We start from the raw sequence: 17,228 nt of genomic DNA, 5'->3' as shown, positions 1-17,228 counted from the left end.
AAAAATGAATTTCATGTTCCACACAACTAATTTACAAATGAACCATTGGAATACAATCCATTTGCAAGCACATACTGCTAAGAAATCTAGCAGATGCATCAATGAACTTTAATTACATAGGATCACTTGATTAACTTAGTCTTCTTCCTCTATTCCAATAACCAGGTATCTTCCTGGAGCAAAGTTAAAGCAGATATGATATTATATATGAGTTGGGGATAGATGACCTCGATATAACCATGCCTTAAACAGAACTCACTTCCCTTCCTGATGAGTATAGGAAGAGGTTAGGAAGGTAATCTCATGTTAGTGAATTTATCAGAAAATCTTGTTTCCAAACAGATTAAACGGTTTTTTTTTTTTAATTTTTAAAAATTTTTATTTATTTATGATAGGCACACAGTGAGAGAGAGAGAGGCAGAGACACAGGCAGAGGGAGAAGCAGGCTCCATGCACCGGGAGCCTGACGTGGGATTTGATCCTGGGTCTCCAGGATCACGCTGTGGGCCAAAGGCAGGCGCTAAACCACTGCGCCACCCAGGGATCCCGATTAAAAGGTTTTAATGACTCTTAACATAAGCATAATTTTTGAGCTGATGGTTTTAGAGGAGCTCTTTAAAGAATATAATTCTCAGAAGAGAACTTCTCAGGGGTTCAGAAAAGCAGTGTTTGTTATTAGTCACTCTCGTGTGCTACCTTTGGCTTCCAGACTTGCAAGACTGATGGCACTAATGTTAACTACATTTCAACCTTTTGGAGAGACTCCATCCATCCATCTATCCACTGAGTATACACAGGTATAGGATTCTGAAAGATGGGGCCAGGCAAGCCATTGGGCCCCAACCCTTAAGCTTAAAGTAAACTTGAATTTTGACAGATGTGAAAAGCTATACATATTCATGGGTGTAGCATGAGGCCTCATCAAAAATGTTGAGCCCAGCTAAAATCTGAGGGGTCCTAGAATAGCTAAGTAGAAGGTTGAAAGAACACCCTCAACCTGAATCTAAAAGTTGCTTGATTTCAAGGGAAATTCTCAGGAAGTGGTATAGATGTTTTTGTGGGAGAAAATGGAAACAAGTAAGAATGAGTCTCAGGACTCTATAGTCCGATGGGGGAGATTGATGTGGAAAATTTCATTATAATACCAGACAGAGAAAAATAGTTGCTATGCCGAAAGTACAAGCTTTGGGCCAAGGGAGGATTCATGAGAGCTATGCCCAGCATTCTTGACCTTGTCTGTAAGCTTGACGGCCTTTGGCTCCTACCACCTCTGTGGTGAATATCTTATTCTGTATGATTCTAAACAAGGAGAACCCCCTTAGCCCAGAGATTCACAAACTGGTTAATGGTTAATGGTACCTCTAGGCCAAAAAAAAATGCTCAAGAGTTTTATTAAGTAGTTAGGTCCAAACAATTTAAAATGTATAACGTACTTATGACCTAAGAATTTAGTAGCTGTTTGAAAAAAATACACATACACTGAACAAAAAAAAATGCCTATTTCATTTTTAAATAGTCACAGCTATTTACTAATAGATGGGTGTGCCTGTTGGGTACTGTACCACTTCTCAAACCTTGGTGCTAAATAGAACACTGCCACCCTTATTTCCTGTTGGATGGTGATTTTTTTTTCCCTGGCATTGGCTTTTTATCACAGAAGCTGCTGAAAACTCAGCTTTGCAAAGGTAGGCTGTCATCAAAAAGAGATGGAACTAATGTTGAAGCTGTGAAATACCACAGCTATAAATTCATGCAATGGTGACAGATCTTGAGGATCTCTGTTCCTTTTACAAATATGAAACACCATGCAGTGCTCTTGTGTTTGCTCTAGTGGCCCGTGCACAATCTGAGAACTCAGACCTTGCCTATCCTTTCTCTGTTTCTCCTAGTGATATCCTTGTCCTCCAATCCCCAAGTCTTATATTTGTGTCTGAACAAGGAGCATTCTGCTGAGTCAAAAATATGGACTCAGAGAGTTGCCAGTAAACTAAATCAACATCAGTTATGTTAAATTGAACTATACCCATGGTGATGAAATATCAAATCTGAGGAGGATAACAGAATACACTTACTACTTAAATTTAGAGTCAGCGTAACTTGATGTGTTTGTAGTTTTCGTGATTCAGAAGCACCTCCAAGTCTTGAGATCCAAGATTATTCATTAACATGGTTTTAGTGAGTTCAGTGGGGCCCAGTTTATAGATTTATGTTATCAGAATGCCAGTTTTATATTAGCTGTACTATGTGCAATATATTATTTCTCTAATTCCAGTAACGTCAAATTGGTCTAGAGCTGCAGATGACTTTAGAATAACTGTGTTTCCTGGCAGCAGTGAAAGAGAGTGAGACATAGGTTTGTGGGAACAAAACATTTTCATGAAAATGGAGACCCAGTAGATTTGCCAAAGTTTGTTTGTTTGTTTTTTTCAGGACAGGATGCATGAAAGGGATTAATGTTTCTGAAACATAATGTAGTTTTTTTTTCTCATTTAAGTAAATCTTGCCCGATGATCCCCATTAAATCCCTAGCATCTGTTGGGTTAGAGAAAGGACAGGTACCAATCAGAGCAAAGACATCATTGCTGGGCTCTGTACCTCAGAGAGAATATTTTGGAGTTCACACAGTAATTGGAAACTTTAGTAAGCATAAGAAGCAATTGAAGGATTGCTAAGAGATACTGAGTCCTTTTACAGAAACCCATTCAGAGTTTCTGGTTCAGTGGATGTTGGGTGGGCCCCCAGAATTTGCATTTCTAATAAGCTCCCAGGTGATATTATCGTTGATTTTCAGACCACAATTTTGAGAACCACTGGCCTAAAGTGACCATAGTTCTTTTTTTTTTTTTTTTTTTTTTTTTTTATTTTATTTTTTTTTCTTATTTTTTTTTTATTGGTGTTCAATTTACTAACATACAGAATAACACCCAGTGCCCGTCACCCATTCACTCCCACCCCCCGCCCTCCTCCCCTTCTACCACCCCTAGTTCGTTTCCCAGAGTTAGCAGTCTTTACGTTCTGTCTCCCTTTCTGATATTTCCCACCCATTTCTTCTCCCTTCCCTTATTTTCCCTTTCACTATTATTTATATTCCCCAAATGAATGAGAACATATAATGTTTGTCCTTCTCCGACTGACTTACTTCACTCAGCATAATACCCTCCAGTTCCATCCACGTTGAAGCAAATGGTGGGTATTTGTCATTTCTAATAGCTGAGTAATATTCCATTGTATACATAAACCACATCTTCTTTATCCATTCATCTTTCGTTGGACACCGAGGCTCCTTCCACAGTTTGGCTATAGTGGCCATTGCTGCTAGAAACATCGGGGTGCAGGTGTCCCGGCGTTTCATTGCATTTGTATCTTTGGGGTAAATCCCCAACAGTGCAATTGCTGGGTCGTAGGGCAGGTCTATTTTTAACTGTTTGAGGAACCTCCACACAGTTTTCCAGAGTGGCTGCACCAGTTCACATTCCCACCAACAGTGTAAGAGGGTTCCCTTTTCTCCGCATCCTCTCCAACATTTGTTGTTTCCTGCCTTGTTAATTTTCCCCATTCTCACTGGTGTGAGGTGGTATCTCATTGTAGTTTTGATTTGTATTTCCCTGATGGCAAGTGATGCAGAGCATTTTCTCATATGCATGTTGGCCATGTCTATGTCATCCTCTGTGAGATTTCTGTTCATGTCTTTTGCCCATTTCATGATTGGATTGTTTGTTTCTTTGGTGTTGAGTTTAATAAGTTCTTTATAGATCTTGGAAACTAGCCCTTTATCTGATATGTCATTTGCAAATATCTTCTCCCATTCTGTAGGTTGACTATCCATTGGAAGAAAGACAGTCTCTTCAATAAATGGTGCTGGGAAAATTGGACATCCACATGCAGAAGAATGAAACTAGACCACTCTCTTTCACCATACACAAAGATAAACTCAAAATGGATGAAAGATCTAAATGTGAGACAAGATTCCATCAAAATCCTAGAGAAGAACACAGGCAACACCCTTTTTGAACTCGGCCATAGTAACTTCTTGCAAGATACATCCACGAAGGCAAAAGAAACAAAAGCAAAAATGAACTATTGGGACTTCATCAAGATAAGAAGCTTTTGCACAGCAAAGGATACAGTCAACAAAACTCATAGTTCTTGAAAGTCCAATGTACTGAGAAAGGGGTTTTGTAAATTTCAGAGCCTTCATTTCCATATCAAAAGCAAAGCCTAGAGCTCCAAACCTGGAGTTTTATCACAAATAGATATTAGTAGAAACCACCAGCCATGGTGGTGCTGATGCAGAAAAGTGATAAAGGATTGGGATAGGAGACAAAATGATAATAAAGAGATGGAATATTCTCACCCTCCCCTTTCCCAGCACCACCTTAGAGTCTAATTTAAATGGCATGAAACAACAATCATTACCTAATATGAGGAAATTGAGTATTATCCAAAGATGGTGTCCACTTTCTTGCCTTGACAGGTGTCAGACTGCTCATAAAAACTCTGCTAGGGTGTTTCAGAGTTCCATTCTATTACTATTAGATTTTTCCCTCTGCATAAAAATATTCTAACTGCAGAATCCCAGGGATAGCCTCATGAACAGTTTTGCATACATGGCAGTGAATTCACTGGAGACTTTGAATAAGATATTCTACTGCTGAATGAATCAATGTTTTCCAAAGCATCAGGCATCTCCCCATTCCTTTTTTTTTTTTTTTTTTTTTTGTGAGCACAAGGTTTGACAGGGCTTTTAATTGTTGACAATCTTCCTTTTGTTTCCCACTGAGGACAAAAACTATATCCTTTTTGCAATGGGCACAACCCTGTAATGGCATTCTCTCCTATTTGGATATGACAGATACCCTCGCAGGAGCTAAACTCATTTCTGCACAATGTACTTGAGACTTGGAGAAGTAAACCACAATTTATCTCCTCTAAATAGCACTCCCCATTTCAGAGCATAAGGCAGATAACCTCAACGTGAACTTTGCCTATGGATGTTTATCTGCAGCCTCCAAGTAATATGGATTTATTCTGGTAATATACAGACCATTTTGCAGATAATGTCGAGAGCAAACATTTTATTACTGATTTCTTGTAAATTACACATGGCTGTGTTTTAATGGATTTTCCTTCCAAGCCTCAGTCTCATAACATGAGTAGTTATACAGATTTTTATTATGATCTTGAATATTGACTTTTAATTATGCACTGGTTAACAAAACAAATAAGGCTGTCATTTCCATCAAGAGAGCACTAAGGATAGAGGGTATCTTTTGACATCCCTCCTGCCTTCTCATCCCAGTACTACTCATTTTAACATCACCCACACCAGGCATAAAAATGTAAAAATCTCACATTACTTTAAGAAGACCCTGGAGCAGTTTTTAATTACGTTTATCGCGGAGGATACATGGCTTACAGTAATGATAGTTGAAGGGCACCCTAACAACCATATTCAAGGGTAAAGAAGGCTGTTCCAAGAGGTATATGAGACGTTTCCATCTCAGTGGAAGATTGAGTGGAAAAGAACACATTTAAATTGAAGCCAAGAAAGGTAGACAATGGAATGAACTTCCTGACCACAAGAATATCTGGGGAAACAAGTCATTAAAAAATCCAAGAACTAAACTCCACTCTTTCTGATACATTTCAGTTCTTAAGATGGCCTTATAGAAGATGCAGCATCTGACAGCAATGGCCCAAGAGCCTTGCACATCTGAAGTCAGCATCTAGAAATGGTGACCCCTCTAACACTGCTCCCATTCTAAGACTCAGTGAGCTCATCCTTGGAGATAAGAAGAGGTGATGAGGAACTTCTATCAGATGTGGTATTTTTAGATTCTGTTTCTAAGTATGAAGAGGGTTAAAGGCTTTTGAATTTCTTTCCTGGCTATTCAGGCAAGAAAATAGGTCAAGAGCTCAGTAAGACCAAGGAGATCAGTGGTTTATTTCTGTATGGCAGTTAGCACTCTCCTTAACCCTTTCTCCCAAAAATATCCTGAAATATATCCTGTGAGGAAATATTAGCAGTGAAGATAAAGTCAGGGTATTGAGGTCTAAATGAGTGTTGGTTGTTTAATAAATTGTGGTGAGAGATATGAATGAGAGAATGAAAATGAAATTTTGATAATGGTATAGTTGGGATCAAATCAGGGTAATATATTTTTATTGAGACCTATAGAAAATCAGAGTAAGGAAGGACCTCAGAAATGAAATTTAATCCATTTTTAAAAAGTAAAGGGGCAACTGAATAATGGTTTGTTTTTTTTGTTTTTGTTTTTTTCTGTTTTTTTGTTTTTTTTTTGATCATCTGAATAATAGTATCAGAGCTGGGAAGTAAAGCCAGTACAAACGTGTTTAAATTACATTATACTCTTTTGGGAAGCCAATTCTCTCTGCAATTTGTCTTATGGAAAAATCTAGAGGTTTTCCATTTGTTTGCTTTTCATTTGTATACACAACAATAGCCAAAACCCTAAACCGGATATTTGGCTTAATCTGGGAAAAATAGAAACTACTCCATTGTTTTACCTTGTATTAAAAATTCTTCCATTACTTCTGTCAACTTGGTAAGTGAAGTAATTACGATTGTGTTAATTACTTTAAAATTTTTTCACTACAGAAAATAGTTTTATCACTGTTATAAGGTAACACTTTCTCAGACCATAGCTAACAAGAAAAGTTGTTGCTGAAATACATATCAACTACTCCGTGAGTCAATGGGGTTCTTCAATTTTATCAGTTGACTGTTTCCTGACTTAGTTGAAATGGAATGAAATCTTCACCGTATTGAGAAAGATTGGGAGTCCATGGTCACTTTGGATGGAAAGTACATATATTTTCAGAGCAAAGATGAGAGTGGGCCATTTTTCTCAGCATTAAGGTTGTCTTAACACTTTTGGAGAAAGAAGCAACTGCCCCATAAAATTTCATCCACTCTGGCCAATTATCAGAAATTCTTTGTATCCTGATAATAGAATCAACTCTCCCTGAATAAAAGAACACAAAGAGACTGCAACCTGAGGAAGCTATGTTTATTTCAGAGTCTCGAGGAGCCATGTGTTGTTAAACAAAATATAAAATGTGCAATAAACTTTAGGTATAAAGGACTTTGTTGGCTATAAAGTTTTATTTTACCGCTGTCCTCCTATGGCTAAACACGTTCAAGATCAGTAAAATATTAAAATATTCAAGATGACAGAACATGAAGCCGAATTCCAGAAATGCAGCAGTGAGAAAGGATGACGAGGGGCAGATCTGTATCTGTGGCTACACTGTCATCTGTATAAAGCCCATCACTTCAGCATGTACTTAGTTAAAAAGGACACAGAGCATAGAGGGAGCATCCTTAATTGATCATCTCCATTACTCTTCACACAGACACCAGTTGAAACTGAGAGTGACAATGTTAAGCCAGAATCTTGTTACAGTGAGTAGAATGCAAGCACTTCCATCTTAAACAGTAAGAATGTTGAAGAATTTTCCTGAGGCCCAAATTGTTGTTTGCATAAGTCTGTGGTAGTTCAGAAAAATGCATACTGTTTTTGAATTTCCCTAAATGCTCAGGGAGGCAAGGGTTTTTATTTTTAAATAGAAAACCCCTTACATATTGTCTAAAGAAAGCCTTTGTTACTGAAATAAGTCTCTCAGTGGAAAATTATAGTTTTCACGGGGAGCTATCCCTACTAATCAGACTCACGGCTGGTTTGGACATTGCAAAATTGCATTATATTCCCTGAGGATAGGAATTACTAAGTAAGGGAAGCCAACGCTTAAAAACAAGATGATGGTGTTTTCCACTGAACCACTTGCAAAATAGGAAAATTAGAAAATTCTTTTGGATCTTTTGTCAGACTTGCGAACATGATTAGGATGGCGTTGCCAAAAGCCACCATTTTCATTTCTGTTGGAGTATCACTGTTATATTTGAATTTGGTTTTTCAAGTTCTAACTTTCTGGTAGGTACATTTGGTTTATTGAGGTTTTCACTGTTCCTTGCTTATATAGGTATTGTGTGTGTGTGTGTGTGTGTGTGTGTGTGTGTGTGTGTGTGTAGTTCTCATTATTATATCCTCAGCTTCTAGCACAGTGCCTGCCCACAGTAGCCTTTTAATCAATGTATTTTAAGGGAAGACATTTAGACTTCTTACTTTTGTGTCCTATTTATAAAAGTTATAGTTATTCATTATAGAAAAAAAATTAAGCGATAATGGAAAAATAGAAAAAAAACTCACTCATAATCTTACCATCTAATTTGGATTAATTGGTGTTAATATTTTGGTGTGATTCCAATTACCTAATTAGTATTTGTATACATGCACACACACAAATAGACCCAGAAACACAGAATAACATACATATATCCATACATATATACCAGGCACTCAAATTGGTATCAAACCAAATATTTGGTTACATATTCTCTCTCCCATGTAAGTTTGTTTTAAAAGATTTTATTTACTTATTTATTTGTTTGAGAAAGGGCACATGAAAGAGGGAAAGAGAGAGAGAGAGTACAAGCAGGGAGAGGGGCAGAGGGAGAAGCAGACTCCTTGCTAAGCTGGGAGCCCGATGTGGGACTCCATCCCAGGACTCCGGGATCATGACCTGAGCTGAAGACAGATGCTTAACCAACTAAGCCACCCAGGAGCCCTCAATTTAATGAGTTGAGAAAATATTTCATCTAATATAAAATTGTTTATAGAGTTCATACGATCCACTCACTAAACTCTCAAACCATGAACTTTGCAAACTGGAGTTGAAGAAGCTTCCCTGTTTCTCCTACCGGCTAGTAATAACACTTACTGAGCACCCACTAAGAGCCAGAAAGTCTGCTAAGCTCTTGATTCACAGTATCCTGTTTTAATCTTTACAACAACTTTTTTTTTTTAAGATTCTATTCATCTATGCATGAGAGACACACAGAGAGAGGCAGAGACATAGGCAGAGGGAGAAGCAGGCTCCCCAGGGGGAGCCTGATGTGGGACTCGATCCCACCACCCTGGGATCATGCCCTGAGCAAAACGCAAATGCTCAACTGCTGAGCCACCCAGGCGTCCCTCACAACTTTTTGAAGTAAATCCTATTTGGATGTACCATCTATCTATCTATCTATCTATCTATCTATCTATCTATCCATCTATCTATCTATCTATCTATCATCTATCTATCATCTATTATTTCTATCATCTATTATTTGTCTATGATTTGTATTTTTTGAAATAAAATTAATATTAACATTATATAAATTTCAGATATACAATAATTCTATATTCATTCCATCTTCATTCATTACACAGTGATCACCTCAAAAGTTGAGTTACCATCTATCACCCATTGCACCATCCCCACTGCCTTCTCTTCTGGTATCCACCTATCTGTTCTCAATGTCTATAAATTTGCTTTTATTGTTTTGCTTGTTTGCTTGCTTTGTTTAGATTCCACATACGAGTGAAGTCATACTGCTTGTATTTTTCTCCTGATTTATTCCACTTAACATAATAGCCTTGGGGCCATCCATGTTGTCACAAATGACAAAATTTCATTCTTTTTATGGTTGAGGAATATTCTATTGTATTTCTGTACTATTTCTGCTTTATCCATTCTTCCATAGATGGCATTTAGGTTGTTTCCATATCTTGGCTAATGTAAATAATACTGCTATGTATATAGAGGTGCATATATTTTTCCAAATTAGTGCTTACATACTCTTAAGATAAATACCCAGATATAGAATAGCTGGACTCTATGATTGTTCTATTTTTAACTTTTTGATAAATCTTCATATTCTTTTCCATTGTGTCTGCACCAATTTATATTCTTACGAACAGCATACATTTTCTCCACATCCTTACCAACATTTGTTATTTCTTGTTTTTTTGATGATAGTCAGTCTAGCCAGTGAGAGGTGCTACCTCATTGTGGTTTTGATTTGCATTTTCCTGATAATTTAGTGATGTTGAACATCTTTTCATGTGCCTGTTGGCTATTGGTATGTGTCTTCTTTGGGAACATGTTTATTCATATTCTCTGTGCATTTTTAAATTGGGTTGTTGGGTTACTTTGTTGCTGTAAGTTTTATGAATTATTTATATATTTTGAGTATTAACTCTTTGTCAGATACGTAATTTGCTTAGGATCTTCTTTTTAAAACCTGTAGAGTATAAGTAACTCACCCAAGTTCACCCAGGGGTAGGTGGCACAGCTGGGTTTCAAACCCAAGACTGTGAAATCCAGACCCTGAGCTCTGAAATCCTGAGCCTAGTATTGATTTGGCTATTACATAACTGTGTTACACATCTGAACACATGTTTAAGCCTCTCTCCCTTTTGATTACTTGGTCTAGTTGATCATATTTCTGAAATATCCCATTTTCCATTTTCCCATCAATGTCTTAATTGTTTTCAATAAGGGACAGTTTGCCCTCCATGAGACATCTGGCATGTCTTTTTTTGTTGTTGGAGTTTGAAGGGGGATACTACTGGCATCTATTGAGTAGATGCCAGGGATATTGTTAAATATCCTAAAATATACCCACAGCAAAGAATTCTCCTGCCCAAGATGTTATTAGTAGCAAGGTTGAGGAGTCTGCCTTAGCTCATTTCCACCTCTTTTGTCTAATGATAAACAGCTTCCTAATTAGTTTCTCTATCTTAAGTTTTGCTCTCACACTGTTGCCACTGTTATCTCTTTGAACACAGATAAAACCATGCCACACCCTTACTCTCTTTGGCTCCGTAGCTCGTGAGGACTGCCTATGCTCAAATATACATTCAAACAGTTCTAGATTTTAGGGCTTCAGGAAACTGGTTTAACCTCTCTAAATTTCAAATCCATTACCTAAAATAAAGGAAAAAGAGCTACTCCTAACTTTGATAGGGTTCTTGTGAGGTTATCAATATTTCATGGCTGGCACTAGCTAAGTCCTCAATAACTCTTATCCATCATTAAGAAAAAACTGTTGAAGGTTTCCCCCCTCCACATTCATTCACCTATTCATTGGTTGTAATACATAGTAGTTAAGATAACGAGCTCTGGAATCAGATTTCCTTAGTTTAGAATCAGTTTCCCAAATCAAATTTATGTAACCTCAAACAATTTACTTGGCTTTATGAAGCCTTAATTTCCTTGCTTCTAAAATAAGTATAGTAACATACAATTGATAAAAGTATTGTGAAGATTGAATATGGGTACAGTAGCTACCATGTTGCTGGCTATGTATAGGCCCTAGGTAGGTAGGGGTTACTCTCACCTGGCTTGTATTTTCAGAGTATCTACTCTGTGATCGATCCTCTTCACATTGTGTCTGCCTTCTAATAAGTGGTGCAAGTGCCTGAATCTCTCATTAAAGAGCTTGTTTTAGGGCAGCCCAGGGGGGGCTCAGCAGTTTAGTGCCACCTTTGGCCCAGGGCGTGATCCTGGAGTCCTAGGATTGGGTCCCATGTCGGACTCCCTGCGTGGAGCCTGCTTCTCCATCTGCCTGTGTCTCTGCCTCTCTCTCTGTCTGTCTCTCATGAATAAATAAATAAAATCTTTTTTTTTAAGAGCTTGTTTTAAAAAGGTACTTTTTAAAAAATCTCCACACCAACACTCCAAATATAGATGATAATAATACCATTTCTGTCAACATCTGCCTGTCTTTCATGAAGTTCTGCTGGCCAGTATTTCTTTCAGAAGATACCATGTATGCATCCGCTGATGTGGGGATGTATGGTCAGTCAAAAGGAATCTGATGTTCTTTTGCAGTGGAAGACTCTCCTCCATTTCAAACCCACCTTTCAAGCTGACTTTCTGGGAATGATACAATAAAAAGAAATCTCTTCAAGATTATGATAATGGCTCTCAACTTTCTCCATTACCCTAGAGCTGAAGGGATGATAGTGACATATTTCTGTTACAGGAGGAACTCAATGGCTGCTTAATTTTACATGTGAATTTTGAATGCTTTGTATTTGTTAAAATCCAGATTACATTCTTCTCACTAAGCAAGTGATCCAATGTGATTAGTATAATACATTCTCCTCTGTTGCCCAACATTGCCAGAGGCAAGGTATTACTTAGGGAACCAGCCCCTTCCCCCCCAACATATACACCCTTAATGCAAAATAAATAGATCTGTAAAATCATTATGGAGCTAAAATAGCACTTAGAAATGTCTTTTTATTGTGAAAAATGGCCAAATAAGAGTTGTTGACTATTTGTAGCCCTGTAATGTAAGTCAGATAAATTGGTGCCCAGAAGTCTGACATTTCAAAAGCCTGAGAATATGTTGCATTTTTTCTGATATGTCATTTTTGTAATTCCCCCCACTATTTTCCTGTAGCAAGAAGCAATTCTTCTGTGCCCAGGCAGTTCAATTAGAGCATTGTAAAAGTTGTCAGAATGACTTCAACATAAGTGCCCCTGAGCAATAGGTATAATTTTGGAGAGGAACAAGTTCTCTTACCACACTGATGTGGGCACTTGTGTTAACTAATTTGGAAAAAGAATGCACCATCTGAATTTTCTCAATTCAGTTAACCTGCGCAGAGACTTAGAAACATTCTGTCTCACCTAGAGTGGGTTCTGTGCTTGGGTCCGCTTAGCATCCTTGTGGGCTTCTTTAGCCAATAGCACCCTCACTGTGTTCTCAACGTGTATATATTAGGTGGCTCCACCTCTGGGTGGTTGAGAAGATACCCACAAAGATATCCTGCCCAAGCATGGGCAGGCCTTAGAGATTGACCTCTAGTGGATAGAAATGACACAGTGTAACATTTGAGACCAGGTCAGAAGTCAGTGAACTTTTTCTGTAAAGGGCCAGATAGTAAATATTTTTTAATTTTTCAGGCCATATCCATATTGTCTCTGTCACAACTACACAGCTCTGCCTCTGTAACATGGAACACAAATGCTTCCATACCCTGCTCATATTGCTTTGTATAGGGATGGATTGCATCTCACTTTGATTCAATTGGACTCAATTTCTTGATCCTTACAATGAGAAAGGGTGGAGGAGCTGTCTTTTTGCTTTGTTTCTTAAATGGATGACATGTAAGCCTGGGGATATTAGTGTACATTCTGATACCGTACAGGAAGAGTCTCTCCATGACAATAATCAATGAAAAAGACAGCAGGGGAGGGCAGGGAGAGAGTGAATCACAAATGGCATAATTTGAGTACCTGTATGGAACTATTATTGAGGGTTAACCCTGGGAATTTCAGTTATAAGAACCGACTGTTGTTGGTGGTTGTCAGGGATGGGGGATGGAGAGTAAGTGAAATGGGTGAAGGGAGTCAAAAGGCACAAACTTCCAGTTATAAAATATGTAAGTTGTGGGAATGTAATATACAGAATGGCAACTATAGCTAACGATATTATGTTGGATATTGAAAAGTTGTTAAAAGAGTAGATCCCAAAAGCTCTCATCACAAGAAAAAATTCTGTAATTCCATAGGGTAATTAATGGATATGATAATCATTTCTCAATACATATTATATATATAATATATTTATATATATTCACATACCAAATCATTATGTTATACACCTGAAAATAATATAATGGTACATATCAATTATACCTCAGTAAAAAGAGCCAATTGTTGTATTATATATATTCATATATCATAAATGTATAGATTGATGAATTTTTAAAGAAATAGATGCAACCATGGGAGCAAGATCAAGAAACCAAAGTTCACAGCTCTCCCAACCCTGACTCTTGCCTACCTTCAACTAGTCCCCAGTCCCCAGGGGTAATCGCTATCTTGAATTTTGGCAGCATAGATAGTTTTTCCTTTTTTAGTGCTTTGTACAAATGTAATTAGATGCTATATACTCTTTTTCATCTGACTTTTTTTTTAAAGATTGATTGATTGATTGATTGATTTATGATAGAGAAAGAGAAAGAGAGAGAGGCAGAGACACAGGAGGAGGGAGAAGCAGGCTCCACGGGGGGAGCCCAACGCGGAACTGGATCCCGGGACTCCAGGATCGCACCCTGGGCCAAAGGCAGGCGCTAAACTGCGGAGCCACCCAGGGATCCCCTCATCTGACTTCTTTTATTCAATATTCTGTCTATGAGATTTCTCCATGCTGTAGTGTATAGATTCAAATTGTTCATTTGCATTGCTGTATAATTTTCAATTGTGTGAATATTAACACAGCTTATTTATTCAGTCTGGGTTTGGTAGGCATTTCCAGTATTTTGTCTATCATGAATAGTGATGCCCTGAATATCTTTGAACATGATTTTCAGTGGAAATTTGCACACATTTCTACTATGAATGTACCTCATAATGAAACTGCTTATAGGAAATGCGTATGTTAGGCTTTATTAGAAATGCCAAATGGTTGTGCAAAATAGATATTCTTCCAGCAATGTCGGAGAGTTCTGATTACTCCACTTTCTTGTCAGCATTGAGTATTTTCCGTCTTACTCATTTTTATTATTCTGAGGGGGTGGTGTAATATTACATTATGGTTTTTAACCTACATTTCCCAGATGTAAGTTTATAGACCATTTTGATATCTTCTTTGATGAAGAGTTCAAATCTTTTGCCCATATTTCTATTGTGATTTCTCTTTTTCTTATTGATTTATAAGAGCTTTTTATATATTCCAAATTGTGTATTCTTTTTGAGGAAATATAGATATGCCAGTACATTTTAAAATGTAAGCTTGAATTGAGACTTCATTACTTAAAACTGACTTGTTACGAATATGATGTGGCTGAAACATTGTTCGGATACAAGAACAATAGTCTCTTTTCTGTTCCATGAAAGGAAAAGACCAGACATGATTGCTTGGTTGAATGATAGTTAAGAATTATTCTGACTTTCCTAGGTAGATTTTTATTATTAACTACAACTTCATCACGCATGAACATAGAGTGGCAGCCCATGTCTCTTTCTCTGCTAAAATGGGAGAGTCAGAGAGGAAGGGATATTTAATTTAAGATAGACTGCATGGATAAATTCCCTGCATTTCCTATCTTCTCTATTTGTATTTTAAAATAATTTGCACAAAAAAATAAAAAATAATAATTTGCACTAGAATGCACTGCACTGTTGCTCTTTGCTCCTGTGTCCATCAGAATCTCTGATGGCCTTCATGTTGGTTCTTAATGGTCCTTCAGAAGCCCACAAGAAAAAAACTGCATTTCTGATGGAGCAGGCAATGGAGCTTCTAGGGTATAAGATTCTTCAGGGAGTTCCTAATCTTGTCAGAAACTCTCAAATTCTTCCTTTCTTTCATGATTTTAGCAGCAAGATGTAAATCAAGCACAATACTTCTAATCAGTGGAGGAAAAAAAATCTTTTCTATTCTCTTCAAAAATCTACCTTCATCTCCAGATAGCACATGTATATGTTGGATTTTTGAGGCTTTCTCTCTCTACACAGCCTTATTATTAATTCACCCTTCAAGTTCATGCTGGTAGGAGAGTCCATTAACAACTAAAAAAAAAAAAAAGTAGCTAGGATACTGGGAAGAAATGGAAAATGACAAATCAGTTAAAATGGCAAATCTAAAATAAACATTTGTTGATAAATAAGACCACATCCATCACAGGATTATTAATATATTTGGCTTTTTAGAATTCAGATATACTGAAGGTCTAAGAGATTAGATGATGCACAGGAAATATTTTATTAACCACTTTACTGACTTGCAAGTAGATTTTATACCAATCATAAAAACATTAATCAGTGCCTCCAAAGAGTTAAATTTGAATTTTCTGTTTATAAAAGTAAATAATGAGATAACAATTACTTTCAATACATCAAGCATGGGAACCTAGTTTAATTTGCCTTCTGAACATGTTGTCATTAAGTCTTAAGATCTGTTAAAAGTGGGTTTTCGCGTGGGGTATGGCTAGTATCTTACAGGAAGTGAGGCACAAAGGATTTAGAGATAAATATTAACTCTTCCTTACCCATACTCCCCAGCAGACAGTCTAGTAAAAAATTACAATCTTTTAGGGTTGATGCATCATTCTGAGGAGATCAATTTCATTCATGTAGTTATGCTGATACTGCCTATAGTTTATCAGGCATGGTGAGGTGCCTTGCCTTTACCTTGGTAAAGAAAAACAAGATGATCAGATTGTGAAACCTGTCAACTTTGATATCTGATCATGTCTAGAGAGTTGATGGCCTTGCTTCTTAGGATCATAGTCAACTGCTTTGCATCAATAATTTAATATGGGAGCATTTTTGAGATGCTACACTTTCCTGTCATGCCTTGCTGTGCCAAATATCTATCTTTCCATATTCATTATGACCTAGTAACTCAGTGGGCTTAGTTACACTTGTTTTAATTAAAGTTTCTCAGGAAGGAACTAAGAGGGCTCATCAGCTTAAAATACTATCTGTGGGCAAATTAGAGAAATGTTAATTAAAATTTAAGCATCTAAAATAGTTACCTAATTTGGATTCATTGCAGTAAAATTTGAAAGGAATTTCCACATCTGAATTTAGGTACTAGTTTTTAAAAATCTGGTATTCAAATTTATATTAAGGGAAGGATTCAAGATGGCATCATTACTACTTATTTGGAGGAATGGGAAAGAAGTAAAGAGACAAAGAGCAACAAAAGAAACAGAGGTTAGTAATACTGACCAAAAGGATAATAATCCTGCCACCTATACATTTGCATAAATGTTGATTTACCTACAGACTAATCCTCTGGCATTAGATTGAGCAAACAGTGTAATACCCATTATAGAAAAAGGGATATTAGATGATTTGGCTAAATTATTTTTAATAATAGGGCTAGGCCTAGAATTGAAGTCTCTAAATTGTCTATTTGAATAGGTATTGAAAATACATCAAAACAAAAGCAAAACCTCTAGAAAATTAAAATAAACTTTGAGAAGCAAAATAATTATTATTTGCTTTATTTTTACTCAATTGATAGTAATATCACGTAGAACTAAAGTTTGTTTTGTTTTTATACCATGCACTGTGCTAATGACTCTCTATGAAGCAGGAATCATTCCCACTTTCCAGGTAATTTGTCAAAAGTTACATATGGTGACCACCAGAGGAAATATTATCAATATTCTATGAATATTCTATGAACAAACACATAAACTAATAACAATAAAAACTCCTGTAAAACCTAGTGCCAAGATCTTGGTTTCTAATACTATTCTCCACACAAAAGAACAAGCATTTTTTAGAAAATGGCTGATTCAGGCACGGGGGTAGGAAATAAACAAGATAAGCCTGGAGCATTTTGTGGAATC

At 37.0% G+C, this 17,228-nt stretch overlaps 1 long non-coding RNA gene across 1 annotated transcript in view; it reads left to right on the top strand.

The window, feature by feature from the left end:
• The first annotated feature begins 4,144 nt into the window (after positions 1 to 4,144).
• LOC125753172 (uncharacterized) overlaps positions 4,145 to 17,228 on the top strand; it is a 44,855-nt gene continuing 31,771 nt past the window's right edge. The window contains exon 1 of the long non-coding RNA XR_007404322.1: positions 4,145 to 5,799. This is a non-coding gene — a long non-coding RNA (uncharacterized LOC125753172). The remainder of the gene's footprint in view (positions 5,800 to 17,228) is intronic.

This window comes from Canis lupus, chromosome 20 (genome assembly GCF_003254725.2).
Source record: "Canis lupus dingo isolate Sandy chromosome 20, ASM325472v2, whole genome shotgun sequence".
Classification (NCBI taxonomy): domain Eukaryota; kingdom Metazoa; phylum Chordata; class Mammalia; order Carnivora; family Canidae; genus Canis; species Canis lupus.
Note: the sequence above shows the minus strand (reverse complement) of the source record. Positions and strands in the feature narration are given on the sequence as shown.